Genomic DNA, 17780 nt, shown 5'->3' with positions numbered 1-17780 from the left:
CTTTTATTTCAAACATTTATATTTTTCCTAGAGATGGTCTTAAACAGAGCCCTGATAGCTATTATCAGAAAAGTTTCTCTGGATGGCACGGCTACTATATTGTTGCTGAAACATGAAGAGATGGAAATTGTCTTTTTAGACCGATATCGCAATTAATGTTTGGTAGCGGAAGACTTCATCTTGATAAGAGCATCCTGCAATGGATTCATCCTCCTCAACCATAACTAAACTTTTCACCAATAAATGAAGGAAAATTTATGATGGACACGCATCATGATTTCAACTTAAGCAAACTTTATGCAAACCTTGGAGGATACACTGGAACTTGGGATTTCACTAGTCTACAACTCATTTCACCCAAGTCATGATAAATTTCTACACAGTGTTACTACAAACGCGCCAAAGAACTTCAAAAATTCTCATGAATGATCACAATTATTATGCCGGAACCTATTATATTCTACTTTCAGCTCTCGACAACAGCTTTATCCGCTTGTTATTTGCTACAAATCACTACATGCCATTTTTAAATCGATATGAAAACTGCATTTCGATAAGCTTACTCTATCGGCTCACTACTTTATCAAATCCTGCAATATTTAGTCCTGAATAAAATTCTTCAAAAATATAGGTAAATATTTGGTTTGAATCGATGTAAAAATTGATGTAAATAAAATAATGTAGTAAAATGTTTCTAAATAATTTAATAACGGTAAATAAAACGATTTAATAAAATGTTTATTTTGTTTTAAAATGAATATGGGCCACTGAGCTGGATCAGCAAGCAGAATTTCGAGTTTCGACAATTTTACATCGACCACATCTACACTTTAAGGCTACGGCCAGACAAGCGACAATTTACGGCGCTGTAAGAGCAGTAAAATGACGCGCGAAAATGGGTCCCATGGTGAGTGTAGTGTATGGCCAGATTGAGCTATATCACGCAGCAACATCGAACGGGCCTATCTTCGGCGTCGTGTGACGCCGTGTGACTGATATCCAGAGGATATCAGGCACAAATTTCAAGCTATGGGCCTTTGAGGCCTGTTGAGGTGTAAATACTTATATTTTCTTGACCCACTCCACAACCGAAGCCAATTTTTTTTCTGTTTTCATGTAATTGTATATTTGAATTGACTTGTTATGTCTGTTCATACAGGGTGTCCCAAAAGTAGCGGAACGGTCGAATATTTCGCGAACTGAAGATCCGATCGAAAAACTGAAAAATATATGGAATCTATAGGAATAAAAGGCAGGTTTCGAGCATCTAGTTTATTAAATCTGGTCCAAATATACTTTCACTAGCTTAGCAGCATCAGGGGCATTTCGTCAAATTAGGAAGAGATCCCAGCAAAGTGCAAAATTGTCAAGAAATTTTAAAAATTTGAAGCTGATAAATACATATAACACACACTGGACAAAGGACAAACAGATCAAAATTAATTAAATAAAAATTATGCTACATCCTAGCAAGGCAAAAAGAAAGAACAACGTTCTTGTTTCATTGATATTTTGATCATTGTTCTTTCATTTTGACTTGCTAAGATGTAGCATAATTTTTATTTAATTAATTTTGATCTGTTTGTTCTTTGTCCAGTGTGTGTTATATGTATTCAGCTTCAAATTTTTAAAATTTCTTGCCAATGTTGCACTTTGCTGGGATATCTTCCTAATTTGACGAAATGCCCCTGATGATGCTAAGCTAGCGAAAGTATACTTGGGACAGATTTAGAATAGAAGTATGCTTTATTGTCACTGAAAATACAAATTTTATGGTCAAAGCTTAATTAAAGTCAGAAAAAATAAATAAATAATATCTAACAATAACAATAACAAATACAATTTTCTGAAATTTGATAAATCGTCAATATAAAAAAAATATACATAAATACAAAATATAAGTTAATAAAGTAAAGAAAAGAAAACAAAATCGATATATTTGCAACAATTTATAGAAATTGCAAAGTGAATATACAACAAAGTAAACTATTTATAGACATAGGAACTAATAAGTTTAGGCTGCTGCATGTGACACCCAAATATAGATAAGTTTGGTTACTTGTACATTACTGTAATTTCTTAGTTAGTCATTCAGAAACTCTTCTACTGAATAATATGGTCTTTTAGATAGATGAGCTTTTGTCATTTTACGGAACTTGGGGAAAGATGTTGCAGATTTGAGTTGTAAAGGAAGATGGTTGTATAGTTTTTTTGCGGAATATAATATAGATTTCTTTACTAACTCAGAGGACGGGATCGGTAAATAGACATCAAAATTTGAATTTCTGGTGGAGTAGTCATGACGAGGCCTTGCTGGAAAGACATGCATGTGTTTACGAATTAAGCAAACAGTTTCTAAAATATATAAAGATGTAAGGGTTAAAATGCCGTGATCTTTGAAGTAACTTCTGCAATGTGTTGTTCTTCTGAGGCCAAACAGATACCTTATTGCTCTTTTTTGTAATTTGAAAATAACATCTAACTGGGCAGCTGTACTAGAACCCCAAAAAGGAAGACCATATCGAAGATGAGACTCGAACAAAGAAAATAATAAATTAGATGCTCGAAACCTATCTTCTATTCCTATAGATTCCATATATTCGAGCATTTAACCTACTTCTATTTTTTTGAAAAATATATGTTCAATAATTTTAAAAAATCTATGAAATACCACCCCCACTCCACCCCCTGGAAGTGGGGTGGGAAGTAACTTTAAAATCTTAAATAGAAACCCCCAGTTTTTATTGTATATTTGGATTCCTTACGAAAAAGTAAGCAACTTTGATTCGAGACATTTTTTAGAATTTTGAATAGATGGCGATATAATCGGAAAAAACGATTTATCGTGATAACGTAGGTAAATTATAGAAACGGTCTAATATCTCGAGAAATACACTTCCAAATGAAAAACCAAAAAATACTTTTTTAATATTTTTCAAAAACCTATCGAATAACACCAAACAAGGCCCTCCTCTCCACCTCCTAGAGGTGGGGTGGGGGTAATTTTAAAATCTTAAATAGGAACCCCCCATTTTTTATTGCAGATTTGGATGTCCCATGAAAAAATAAGCAACATTTGTTCGAAACATTTTTTAGAATTGTTGATAGATGGCGCTTTAATCAGAAAAATACGATTTATTAGCGCCATCTATCAACAATTCAAAAAAATGTGTCGAATAAATATTACTTATTCTTTCATGAGGAATACAAAATTGCAATAAAAAACGGGGGTTTTATTTAAGATTTTAGAGTTACCCTCCACTCCACCTCCAAGGTGTGGAGTGGGGGGTCGCGTTGGTGTCATTCGATAGGTTTTTAAAAAATATTAAAACCGTGTTTTTTGGGTTTTCATTTCGAAGTGTATTATTGTCGAGATATTAGACCGTGTCTATAATTTACCTATGCTTTCACGATAAATCGTTCTTTCCAATTATAGTGCCATATATTCACAATTAGAAAAAATGTCTCAAATAAAATTTGCTTATTTTTACGTAAGGAATCCAAATCTGCAATAAAAACTAGGGGTTTCCATTTAAGATTTTAAAGCTACCCCGCCCCACCTCCAGGGGGTGGAGTGGCTGGTCGTGTTTGGTGTGATTCGATAGATTTTTAAAAATTATTGAACGTATTTTTCGGTTTTTCGATCCGATGTTCATTTTGCGAAATATTCGACTGTTCCGCTACTTTTGGGATACCCTATATACCTATTTATTTTAATCGCGATATATAAATTAGTAAGCACAATAATTAAGAGCAGAAAATTCCATAAACTATTTATTTTTAAAGAACTTCCTTCGATATTTATTATAACGTTATGTAGCTCTACACTCTACATACATACATAAGCAGTTTAAAGTTAAGACAGTGCAGTAAGTTTGTAATGTAACAGCCGAGAAATTTTTAGATTGCGCGAAGCATGTGTGACAGTTGTCAGGTTTAAGAGATAGAGAACTATAAATAAAATTATTGGCAATAAAATTAAGTCTTGAAAATTCGGCAAATGGTGGGCAAATAGGTTATGAGACAAAACAACGAAAATAGAATTTCGAAAAGTCTTTGTCCCTGTACCATGAAAATAAAATATGTATTGGCATTTATTTATTTGTTATTTATTTGTATCATTCAATGTGTATACAATGTAAACTAATGTGAGTTATTTTGTGAGCGATTCTTGATTCATTTCGAAGACGAAACTTTCTTAGTTTCTTATACACAGATGTGATAAGTTTTGTGGTTAGTGAGATAAAGGGTGTTGAAAATTTTTTTTATTAAAGGGCTCTAATAAGCAATTTATTGGTATATCGGATATCCAAAATTAACTAAAAAAGAATATTTGTATTCCCTTAGGGCCAGTTGTTCAATCAGTAGTTAACTCATGGATTAAGTAAACCGTAATTAAATTTAATCTAAAGTTTATTTTTTAAAAAGTTGTTCAATGTTAGTTAACTTTCGGATTTATTAAACCCGAGTACTGAAGCGGCGACAACATTGCCAGTTATTAATTAACAACTAGGAACAAACTTTATAATGAAAATTGTACATAAAAATGTGTTCTGTGTTATAAAGTTAATGATTTTTGACATGTAGTGTTTAGTACATGTCAAATACTACTGAAAGAGATTTTAATTTACATTATTAAACATATTTCAAATGGAAGAAAGTATTAAAAGTACAACTGCTAACTTTGCGTAAAAAAAACATGTTTAAATAGTAATGTTAATTTTTTAGCTTATAAAAATAATTCCTATTCCTTCACAAAAATTTCATTAAAAGTTTTTCCAATTTGTTTGTACCTGATTTTTAAACATAATGAAAAAAAGCGAAACTTCTGGAAATATGTATTTATAAATAATTAATAATTATCATGCATAAATTTGTAGAAAGCATAAGTACTATACACTGAGAGATCTAATTTATTTTTGTACTGGCTATATGTGCATATCACTGGGTTATAATAATATAAATTTTTTAAGAAACACATTTTTTGAAGTCAAAAAAATTATATTAAAAACAGCTAAGAAATATTCGTCCTCTGTCATATCTCTGTCATCAAAATAAAAGAGAAATAGCCATTATTAGAGACACGAAATTGTAATAGATTATTACTGCATTATTACTGCAAATCTTATCTACGACTGAAAAGTTATAGAAAGAACAATTCAAAATACATACATATCTAGCTAGTGAAATAACTATGGTTGTTCAAATTTGGAATTTTCTTGAAAATATTTAATTTAAAACCATAAAGTAAGGTTACAAATCTTTAGTTAACACCGTTAATCCTTCGTTTTTGAGTGATTAAGATAATCTCTTGTTAACAGATGGTTAAGTGTTAAACTTGTATTGAACAACGCAATATTAAGTTTATTTGAAGTTTATTTTTAATCTGAAGATAATCTCCAATTGAACAATCGGCCCTAAGTGTCTCTTTGTTTCCTTACGTTTGAGTTAAGTTTTAAAAGTTTTACCAAACTTGCGCTATGTAATGGATAATATGTATTTCTTATTAATTACTACATACATGGTAATGCAACATACCGACACTAAATTCGAAAGATAAGCTGCTGGAATTTAAAGAAGAAATTAAGAAAATACAATGGACAGTGATGGTAACTTCAAATTAATTAATTAATTAAAATGGTATGAACGTTAATGGTCATTTTAAACATTTAATGAAATAAATTAAAGTTGACGAATAAAGTATATCTATGGAATTATGAATTTATTATTTTAAAATTTAGATCATTTTATTTATGTAACATTTAATTAAATTTCGTATAACTTTATAATTTCCTATTAATTAAAATTTCTATCGTTTTCTCCACCCTCCAGTTGTTGACCTGTCAACTAGCGATGTTGATTATAGTTACTTTCGAGTATTCGTTACAAATCGTTACTTTTGTATTTTGTAATCATTTACAGTATTCGTTACTTTGATTACTATGATTATTTTTGTTACTTTGGTATTTGACTACCGGTAATCATATCGAAAATCGTATTTCTCAGTAGGTAGGTATTTTGTATTATTTACAGGCATTGTATAAACAGGAGGGATTTTGAAATTAGCAGCTAGTTGTGAATTTGAAATCGTCGGTGTACTTCTGAATTTGTAATTCGATAAATTAGTAGATTTGGTGTAATAAATAAACTAGATAGCGTAGTTTGTAAAATAATAGTTATTTATGTACCAAGTCAGTAAAGTGACTCTTTATCGAACGAGTCTGATATTACAAGAAGAGCGAGCGTAGTGAGCGAGGCGAGTAACAGACGAGTTCGATAAGGAGTCTTTACTGACATGGTGCATACAAAATTTTATCGCCAACATATATTTTTTAAATTTAATGTCGTCCGAACCACGGGGGTTATAAACAACAACAATGGAAAATACATATTAAAAATAAAAAGAGATTGTAATATTAAGTAAATACATTATGTACTAACAAAAAGTATACCTGAAAAATTTGTGATACAATTAAATGTCTTTTATTCCTATTTCCGTTAAAAACTGTATGATATTGTTGATATTTGTATTGTCTCTAAAGCGCTGGTTTCCTCGAAAGCGGTGCCGACACCTTACGATCGTAACGATGCGATGAATGACATCATAAAAAACTGTACCATGCAAAATAATAGCGTTGGTTTCCAAGGATGCGTTGGGAGTCACCGCAACGCAATATCGCAGTGCCGGCATATGGACTGCGGTAGCCAATGCGGCGAGAAACATTAAATTGCGGTGGTGAAGTTTGGTGATTCGTTTTCTTTATATTGTAATAACTGATAAAATAGATATATATTATGTTTTATATTATAAATATAAAATAGAATATAAAAATAATAAATAGAAAAAATCGATGTTTTTCGAAATTTTTAAATATCTTAATTTTTTTATTAATGGTCCGGGCATATTTGAGAAGGAGCATAAGTCAATTATAATTACTGAAGTTATCACCCAACTTGATTTTCAAAAATCCGAAGGTCACCTCTCAAATCTACCTCAAAACAGATCAGCCCTGGTCTATAACACATATTAAACATATTAATAATGTGCTAATATAAATGGAATTGAAAATAAATAAAACAAAATGTTCACAAATATAAATAATACCTACCCTATTTTTAGAGTTAATAAGAATTATTACATTAGTTTTATCGCATACTTTTCATTTCGTATTTATCAGTCACAGCCTACTCTTTTCGGCACCCGGATTGAAATTTCAACCACCAAATTTTTGCAATGTTGCAAAATGGTCCACAAACACAAAATGAACCACTTTGGTAATCTCTTTTTATCAAGTTACACCTACGCAAGCGGTTTGTATTATCTACATTCCAACTGTTGCTATTTAAGTATAATCATGAATTGGTAAAATTCGCAAATTCACACGGTTTAGTTTATAAACAGACAAACTAAATGATTATCAGTTGTTTCTTAAAACGTGAGGTCATTTTACAATTATGCTTTGAACTTTCCTGTAATCTTTACATTGAACATTATACAAACATTCATGGGTTCTAACAAAATCTATCAATATTTCGTCCTGCTCACTTGTCCATTCAATGTGTTTTAGTTCAAAACACATTATGATAAAAAAACACTTTTAAATAACGTTAACTTTACGAGATCAAATATTATACCTATTTTATCAGACAATGTAAAAAGAAACGCAGCACCACACTTCACTAGCGCAATAAATCGTCGACTGGATGTTCCTCGCCGCATCCGCTACCGCATTCGATATGCGTATGTTTAAAATTTGGTGGGATAATGCTTTTAAAGCATTTATTTTATTTTCGAATCCTGAGAAAACTAGTCCGTATTTTTGAGAAATTTAAATAAGTTAATAAGGGTGGGGGGAGGTTGGGGGTGTGTAGTTTCAGAGCAATAAAAGACGATATTTGTGTGCATATCAAACCGTGTTCCAAATCCATTGACTCCTGAGCAGAAACTATGCCTGTTTTTAAGGTACATATTTCCATTACTATTGACTACATCAAATACAAAACAAACAGGGTGGGCCAAAGAAAACAGTGCACCTCGATATTTGGTAGCAGTTATTAGATTCTAAGGAAATGCTTGAAACAGGTAGATTTTTATTTTTAAATTACAATTTTTTGATATTATATTTCATACTAGTGACGTCATCTATCTGAGCGTGATGACGTAATCGATCATTTGTTTTAAATGGGAATAGGAGTCGTGCGATAGCTCATTTGAAAGGGTGTTTAATTCTCTATTCAGTAATATAAACATGAATATAATTTTTTATACAGGGTGGCCAAAAAATAATTTTTGAATTAACTTAATTGACGCAAAAATAAGAACGTATGTAATATATTTAACTCAAAATGCATTCTATTGCTGTCAGAAAAGGGGAAAATGTTTATTTGGCAAATAAACAATGCTTTTCACTTTAATTAAATGTTCAAACTTCCAAGAGGTAGGTGGGAGGCTATTTGTGATTTAATTTAAGCGAAAAGAAAAGTTTATTTGTGAAATATTTTTTTTCTATATTCTGAGAGCAGTACAATATATTTTGAGTTAAATAAATTGCATACATTCTTCTTTTTGCCTCAATTAATTTAATTCAAAAATTATTTTTTGGTCACCCTGTATAAACAATATTAAATAAAAATTTTCATAATAAATCACAAATAGCCTCCCACCTACCTCTTGGCAGTTTGAACATTTAATTAAAGTGAAAAGCATTGTTTATTTGCCAAATACACATTTTTTTCCCATTTTCTGACATCAGTAGAATGCATTTTGAGTTAAATAAATTACATACATTCTTCTTTTTGCGTCAATTAATTTAATTCAAAAATTATTTTTTTGGCCATCCTGTATAAAAAATTATATTCATGTTTATGTTACTGAATAGAGAATTAAACACCTTTTCAAATGAGCTACCGCACGACCCCTATTCCCATTTAAAAAAATTATCGATTAGGTCATCACGCTCAGATAGATGACGTCACTAGTATGAAATATAATATCAAAAAATTGTAATTTAAAAATAAAAGTCGACCTGTTTCAGCATTTCCTTAAAATGTAATAACTACTGCCAAATATCGAGGTGGACGGTTTTCTTTGGCCCACCCTGTTTATATAATTATTATTTTTATTGGAAAAATTTATATATTTATAAAGTATTTCCGGCCATGCTCCGCCAATACTGAAGTAGCGGATGGTTCCATTGCAGTTACAACATCATCGGTAACAAATATAATTTGTAAAATAAATATATAATATAAACACATTATGCTAAAAAAAACACATGTAAATAAAGTTAACTTTATAATATAAAACATAATATATATCTATTTTATCAGTTATTACAATATAAAGAAAACGAATCACCAAACTTCACCACCGCAATTTAATGTTTCTCGCCGCATTGGCTACCGCAGTCCATATGCCGGCACTGCGATATTGCGTTGCGGTGACTTCCAACGCATCCTTGGAAACCAACGCTATTATTTTGCATGGTACAGTTTTTTATGATGTCATTCATCGCATCGTTACGATCGTAAGGTGTCGGCACCGCTTTCGAGGAAACCAGCGCTTAAGAAGCTCAGATATGTCCCTGGGAAGGTTGAGTTTATTTCTCGTTTGCTAGTATATTTGACAATCGGTTAAGATATGTTTTATTGATATAAAATAATATTTGCCAACATAATTTGATATTGATTTTAACACTTACTTACAATTTACAATTTAAGAACTTTTTAAATTTTAGACGTCATAATAATTTCATGACAGTGATGACAGATAACTTGCAAGATGGCCGCTTTCGATTTTTAATCGATAGTTATCAATACTGAATAATTACTAAATGAGTAAAGTTTTAATTTATTTTATATGAATATAATTACAAAATACTACATAATTTCACTTTTTGACATAAATTTAATTGATAATATCGCAAATTGCGTACAATATTTTTAATAAATAAAGTAAATAAATTGCCATCGACCACTTACATTCAATCTCGGTTAATTTGATTAATCGCGGCAGGTAAAATAAAATTCTTCTTTCAGTACAATAAAGTGTTATTTTACTGCCGCAAATAAGGGGAAAAACGTACAATAATGAATGAATTTAGTGGCGGTTGGCGATAAAAGATATAAATTCATTGTTTTTCATTTGTTTAGTTGTAAGTTATTAAAAATAAATAAGGTCAACTAAAATTAAACATTAGTGCCTAAAAGACCATAGAACAGTCAAGTCAGTTTTGTAACACTAGAAACTAGAAAGTAATCAAGGGTAATGATTGTAGATACAATAGTCGTTACTCGCTGTGATACGATTGGTACGAAGTAACGAAATAATCAGAGTAATCAAAGTAACAATTTGCCTCTGTGTATACCTAGTAATCGTTACTTTCGGTATTCGTAAGTAACGAGTACTTTGTAACGACTATGATGACTTTTTCAACATCGCTACCTACTGTTAACTCATCTTTTCTCACACGACCATAATATAGATCACCCACTATAAACAATCGACCCGGTATATCTTTTATCCAGTCCTATAACTATAGATCTTGGGCCCACACTTACATCAAATATTTATTGCCACCCTTATGAGACTTTTTTTCAGTTATTCATGTTGAGTCGTACAACTTTTCTAATTGTCGGACAATATTACCAATTAATTGTAAATACTTTTATCAAACAATCCTGCAATAATCAGCTGTGGAGCTGTAATTTTAGTGTCTTCGAACGCGAGGCCTTTTCTTACACTGAATACAATTATTAGACTGAGAAAGATTAACTAAAAATTTCTGAACCAGCCGGTCTTCATAAATCAGTCTCTTCACAAAAAAATTTAAAGATTAAACTTTATTTTTAAAAAAATTATAAAAGATAAAACATTGATATTGTTATCATAGTTAAATATCGTCATTATGTTAAAATCCAAAAAATTCAGTTCAAGAACTTATTCCTTCTGGGTGTAACACTTCTAATATCAATGAGTATATTTTAAACTCTTCTCTATTAAAAACATTCCTATTACACCAGTCCTGGTATACACACTTCATTAAGAAACTAACCAGAATGAAATGATATGGAATGCCATTCATGAGTTCATGAAACGTATATTTATTTACAATAATTATGTAACATTTGTAAACTCAAGTGTAAGTCGGTTTGTGCTAATGTGTAACTAAAATCAGTGAGAACAGATGGCTTTATATAAGTAGGAGATGTGCAATGACTTCAACATTTCTTCCGGTTAATGTGCAATTCTAGATTAGTGGATTTAGTAATTAGCGTTCATTAAATTATTGGATTCTGGACATTTTTACAGTTAATGTGTCTAATTTTTTATTAAATTCATTTTTGTATATTAGAATACTCTAGAAAACTATAATAGCATACATCAATATACACTTCTCCAAGAAATTAACGCACCACCTTAAAAGCTGGTCATTTTTGATGTCTCGAATTTTCTCAACCTGTTGTCCGATTTAAGTGATTTTTTAATATGTTATAGCCCTATTCTTTAACAATATCGATGTAACAATCTAGACAGGTAAATTGTCATTGTATACCGGGTGTACCAATTAAACTGTTTTTCTCAAAGTTTGCGTCACCCTCTGGAATATTCTATCATTTATAAAATACTGAAATTAAAAACGAACATACATAAAAACAACCTTATGGTTTCTTAATATTATTCTGTTTTTTTATTCATTCGCTTATTATGTTGGATAATAAAAAAAGTTAGATATTTTAACAACTAGCCTTGTTTCTCGTTAATACAGTGTTTTATTTTCTACGTCATTACAGCTGTTTTTAAATAAGTATGGCAAACTGTAGGAGGTAATTCTGTTTGAAAAAACAATGACAGTTTGCTTTATAAACGTATGTCCGCAAATGATTCGCTAACAAGATAGAGGAAGTTGAAATTTTTCTTACAAACTCACGATTTATTAATTGCTCTAGGACCGGTTAGGATATGAAAATAAAATTTAGTTTGTTTTAAGAGGTACCTACTTATTGCGCATTTTTTGATATAAGTAGATACAATTAGGAATTTAATATTCACCATTGGTGCGCATACGGGTAATACGACCCTTATGTGCGCCAATGGTGAACATAAAATTCTTAATTGTATGTAAAAAATTCATAATAACTCACCAAATTTAATTTGCATATATCAACCAGTTTTAGAGCGATAAATAAATCGTCAGTTTGTAAGAAAAATTTCAACACCCCCTATCTTGGAAACGAAGCATTTGCGGACATACGTTTATAAAGCAAATTGTCATTATTTTTTCATGTAGAATAACCCCTTAAAGTTTGCCATACTTTTTAAAATCACCCTGTATTGACGAAAAAAGGCTAGTTGTTAAAATACCTAATTTTTTTATTATCCAAGATAAGCGAATGAATCAAAAAACAGAGTGTTAAGAAAACATGAGGCTATAGTTGGGTTTGAACTTCTTCAGTATTTCATAAATGCTAGAATATTCCACAGGGTGACGCGAACCTGAAGAAAAAATCACAGTTTGATTGGTACACCCAGTATACAATGACAATTTACCTGTCTAGCAACAATATTATTAAAGCGATATTGTTAAAGAATAAGGCTGTAATATACTAAAAAATCACTTAAATCGGACAACAGGTTTAGTAAATTCGAGACATTAAAAATGACCCGTTTTTAAGGTGGTGCGATAATTTCTTGGAGAAGTGTATAACAAAGGAAACAGAAAAAACTACGGAAACTGTCGAGGAATCAACATTATACTGTCTATGGACAGACTTTATGGAAATACCATAAAGGAAAAATTAGAAATAGATATAAAGGAGAAAATCAGAAATGTCTAGTCAAGGTTCACAGAGGGAAAAGCATGCTTAGATCACATTTACACGGTCGAACAATTAATACAAAAAAGAATGGCCTAAAATAGATCCGTCCATCTGGCTTTTGTAGATCTTAATAAGGTCTATGACTCGATACCTAGAATCAATCTATGGTAAGCAATGGCTGACATCGAAGTTCCACGAATATTAATAAAAGCAGTAAAAGCACTGTACAAGAATAACAAAGTAACTATCGAAACGGGCAATACAATAGGCAGTCCATTTAAGACGACAAAGGGACTGCTCCACATCCCCACCCTGTTAAAAATATTCCTGAAAGAAATTCTGACACCCTAAAAAAGAAAGTGCGAAGGGATGAGCATACCGGTAAGAAACAATTAGTTTTGCTGACGACGAAATAGTAATCGTCCAAGACGAAGATGAACTCCGCTTTATAATAAAAAAACTAACAGGAATATAAAAAGAATGGAATGGACATAAAACTAAAGAAAACTGAATACCTAACAACGGAGAATACAGAAATAAAACAGCTGGAAATAGATGAAGGTAAACAAATCAAAGGAACAGGCAAGTACAAGTATTTAGGTTTCATAATATCAAATAAAAGAACAACTGAAGAAGATAAAACAAATAGACTAGGACAAACAAGTGATTGCATACTTACGAAAATTGCACCTGGTACTGTGGGATAAGAACGTCAGTACAAAACCAAAGAGAAGAATAAATAACACAATGACAAGAAATATCCTTACTTATGGTTGTAAAAATTGGATAATAAATAAGAGCAACAGAAATGGAGTTTCTACTGCAGGAGAAGCTGCAAAGTAACAAGAAGTGGTAAAATAAATAACATAGAGATTAAGAGATGAATGGGAATGAACTTAGATATAATAGACTACATAGAACAGAAGAGATTAACCTGGTACGAACATGTCAGAAGAGCAGACAAGAACGTTGCATAAACAGAATAATAGAGTAGAGCCCGATAGGAAGAAGGAAGAGAGGTATACCCCGAAGATCTCTCAGAGATGCAGTGAACAAGACAAAGCAATGGAAAGAAGAAATGTGCAGGAAAGGGACTGGCAAAACAGAAAGAATTAGAGAAATCGGTTGAGTAAAGGAATATAGTGAAAACTGTGGAAGTCCCTAGTATATATACCTAAATTCATAATACATAGATATATCAATAACGTGCATCTTGAGTTTATCGTTAATGGTGCTCAGTAAATATGAAAACCACCTGTTTTCGTTTTTACATAAAATGAAGAAGGTCGAATGAATGTCTAAGAAGAAAAAACGGTTACCTATGAAAAGAATGCATGAAAATATAGAGCCTTATATTAATTTGAAGTACCACAAAAAAATCAAAACATTCAACTAACATTTAGCAAAATAGGTGCTAACAAAATAAACATTTTATTAGACATTTTATTCAAAATACTAAAATTCACAAATTTAGTAAATGGGATATCCAAATAACTAATAAAGCTATTAATTAAAAATAAAACCATATATAATATTTTGGTTGAAAATTTGTAATCGATCTCTATTTATTCGTACTTTGCCTTGTCCAATTATGCTTTTATATCCAATTTCATTATTAAAAATTGATAAATGAAAATCAAATGCTAACCAAGTATTTTTGTCTAATTTGGGAAAGATAAAAAGTTTTTTTGACTAAACATGTAAATAGATACCTGAAAATTGATTAATATGGGTATAGGATTGGTCACTTGAATGGCAGAGACGTTCGCATAACTGCAAATTTCTAAATTTTCAGTAATTCACGTTCTGAAAAACAAGAAGGGAAAATTTTAAAGGGTGCACCAATAATTTACGATATGCATACGACAGTACTCCTAGCGTCTACTCAAGAATATCTGCAAACATTCCTTGATAGTGTCGTTGAACGCTCTAAGGAAGCAGGTCTAGTAAACAGCAGAATATAAAACCGTTATGTACATACACTGGAACCCGCTTATTGGAATATCCTTCTTGTCAAGCAAAAGTATTCTGCAGTACCAAATTTGGGTAAGTTGATCAAATTGTTTACCTTGGTTATCAGTTACATTGTAACGCAGAGAGTCACGGTGAAATGAGATCCAGAATAGAGCAGGCTATATTCGCTTTTAGGATATCCAAGGTATTATAATAGAGACCTAAAATTGGCATTGAGGATTCTCGAACGTCTCATCAAGACTACTAAGGTTATAAAAAGCATCAAGTAGAGAAAGCTGGAGTATTTCTGACATGTAATGAGAGGTCCTAAATATAGGTTGCTACAAAATTTTATGCAAGGGAAAATAGTAGTCAAACGCAGTCCAGGACGAGGAAGAATTTCATGGTTGAAGAACTGGCGAGATTGGTCTGGTGTTGATACAAGCATGTTATTTAGGGTGGCAGTCGATAAAATTAAGATGACTATGACGGTAACCAACGTTCTTAAAGGACATGATACATGAAGAAGATTTGCCACTAAAACGAGTCCACCCTGATATTTGTCAATATTCATTGGATTTTGTAAAAATGCTAAAACAGGTCGATATGTATTCCAAAGATCTCTTAACGATATAGATATCTCTCATTTGTTAACCCCCTCCCTTCCAGTACTCAAACTTTTAATTTAAAAAAAGGAATTTACCATGTGAAGCACATCTTTAGGCATGCATTTCATTGGATAATGGTTATAACGCCTAGGTTATGCTAGTGTCAATTTCAATAGTGTCATTTTTCCCGTTACATCAAAAACTAGCAAACAAGTGTCACCCGGCCTGAGAGACACGTACGCGGAAATCACTCCGCTGCGCTCAATGCTCCAGATTATCCAAATCACCCCCTCCCGATAATACTCTAACAAGGGGACCGATAGCATTGTCATGTGGGGGCCCTGGGTACAAGGATTCTCATACCAAATCCTACCCCGAACAATGCAAGCCAGCGTGAGGCGCTTTATTCCCGCTATGTCTAGTGACTTAAGCTTCATTTACATTTGGCAAATGTAAATTAAGCCATGTATAAAGAACAGGAAAGTACACTTGTTAGCACTTCAAATTAATAATAAAATATATTTTTTAATTATCTAAGTTGACCGTACTCACAAGCTTGAACATTTCAAATTTCTAAAAAGAGTTCAATGGTTTATAAAAATCAGGAATGAATATAAATAAAAATCAACAAAACATTGTGACCGATGAGAAAAATGAATTTAATGTTTTGCTGTAAGTTGCTTATATTTCACGTGTTGGTACACGTGAAATTTCGAGTCACCAGGATATTAATGACAGATCCGTCTGAAGTGTACCTACTCGATAAAAACAATATGAACCTGCACCATATCCAGCTACATTAAAGATAGAAACATATTTGTCTGACCCGATGCAACGTGACGCAATGCAGCCCGATGCATTGCGTCACGTTGGCGGATATCTGGCATACAGTCTTACATGTAAGTGGTTATATTTACGTCGGGCTGCATCGGGTAGGATGGCATAGCGCTGCGTGCGTTAAATATAACCAATTATGTACATGAACAATTGTATGCCAGATATCCGTCGAATCGGGCTGCATTGCGTCGCGTTGCATCGGGTCAGACAAATATGTTTCTGCCTTAAGAGTTACTCGACGAGGATTTTAACCGGACATTTTTGCCGATAGATATAACAAATACAAAAAAAATTATTTTGTCCGATTTGGAAATTAAGATCTTTTTAATAAAGTCAACCACTCTAAATTACTATAAAGGGTGTGGGATTTTAACTTCAAAGATCACGGAATTTTAACACTTCCTTCTTTATAATATATTTTAGAAACCGTTTGCTTAATTCGTAAACACCTACATGTCTTTCCAACAAGACCTAATCATGACTACTCCACCAGAAATTCAACGTTTGACGTCTATTTACCGATCCCGTCTACTTAGTTAGTAAAGAAATCTATATTATATTTTGCAAAAAAAACTATTTACAACCCTCTCCCTTTCCAACTGAAATCTGCAACATATTTCCCCCAGTTCCGTAAAATGGCAAAAGCTTGTCTATCTGAAAGACCATATTGTTCAGTAGAAGTGTCTCTTAGTGAAAAGCTAAGAGATTACCGTAGGTACCCAAGTACAAGTAGTTTTTAGTTTTTTTATCAATATTTGGGTGTCAGATGCAGCAGCTAAAACTTGTTAGTTCCCAATTTGCAATTTGCAATTTATTAATTTTTTGCAATAGATTGTTTTTGTTTTATTTCATTATTTTCTATTTATATTGAAGATTTATGTAATTTTAGTAAATTGTATTTGTTATGGTTGTTTTCTGACCCATTGTAAGCTTTATTTATAAAATTGTACAATTTTCGATGACAATAAAGCATATTTTTACTCTATTAGGAAATAAAGAGGTAAGGTAATAATAACAACAAAAAACAGAATTGATAGCAAACTGTCAAAACAAACACCTATTAACTTCATAGAGGATTTCGACATATAGAGGGTTTCGACAGGGTTCTGTGTTATCGCATATATTATTAAATTTGTCGTCCTAAGTAATCTTTTGCAAAACGTTTGAAAACATACAAGAAGGTATAACCATTAAAGGAATTAAAATATCACGCATTACATAAAATATTGTAGATTATACAAGTTTGATGGCAAATTCAGATATTTTTGATGGCAGACAGGATACCAAAAGCTTATCGACAAATCCAATGTTACTATAGGGAATATAATTTACCTTTTCCAGACCTTTTCTCAAAAAGTACCTGGGTTGCTGGATAAACAACCACCTGAAGCAGAATCTCGAGCAGAGTCTGATCTAAGTTTGGACGAGCAGTTTATATATCCACATTTTCAATGTTTGCACTTCTATAATTATTTTTTTACATTTTGTTTTTAAGTCTTAGCTCTTATTCAGAGTAACATTAGATTGTCATTAAGGCAATATTTATATTTAGCGTTGAGTTCC

At 31.7% G+C, this 17780-nt stretch overlaps 1 protein-coding gene across 1 annotated transcript in view; it reads right to left on the bottom strand.

The window, feature by feature from the left end:
• Positions 1 to 17780, bottom strand: part of LOC114330692 (homeobox protein Hox-A4-like) — a 582744-nt gene that overhangs the window by 441999 nt on the left and 122965 nt on the right. The window lies entirely within an intron of this gene.

The sequence above is a fragment of the Diabrotica virgifera genome, chromosome 10 (assembly GCF_917563875.1).
Source record: "Diabrotica virgifera virgifera chromosome 10, PGI_DIABVI_V3a".
NCBI lineage: Eukaryota > Metazoa > Arthropoda > Insecta > Coleoptera > Chrysomelidae > Diabrotica > Diabrotica virgifera.
The sequence above is the reverse complement of the archived record's forward strand: the minus strand, read 5'-3'. Positions and strand labels throughout refer to the sequence as shown.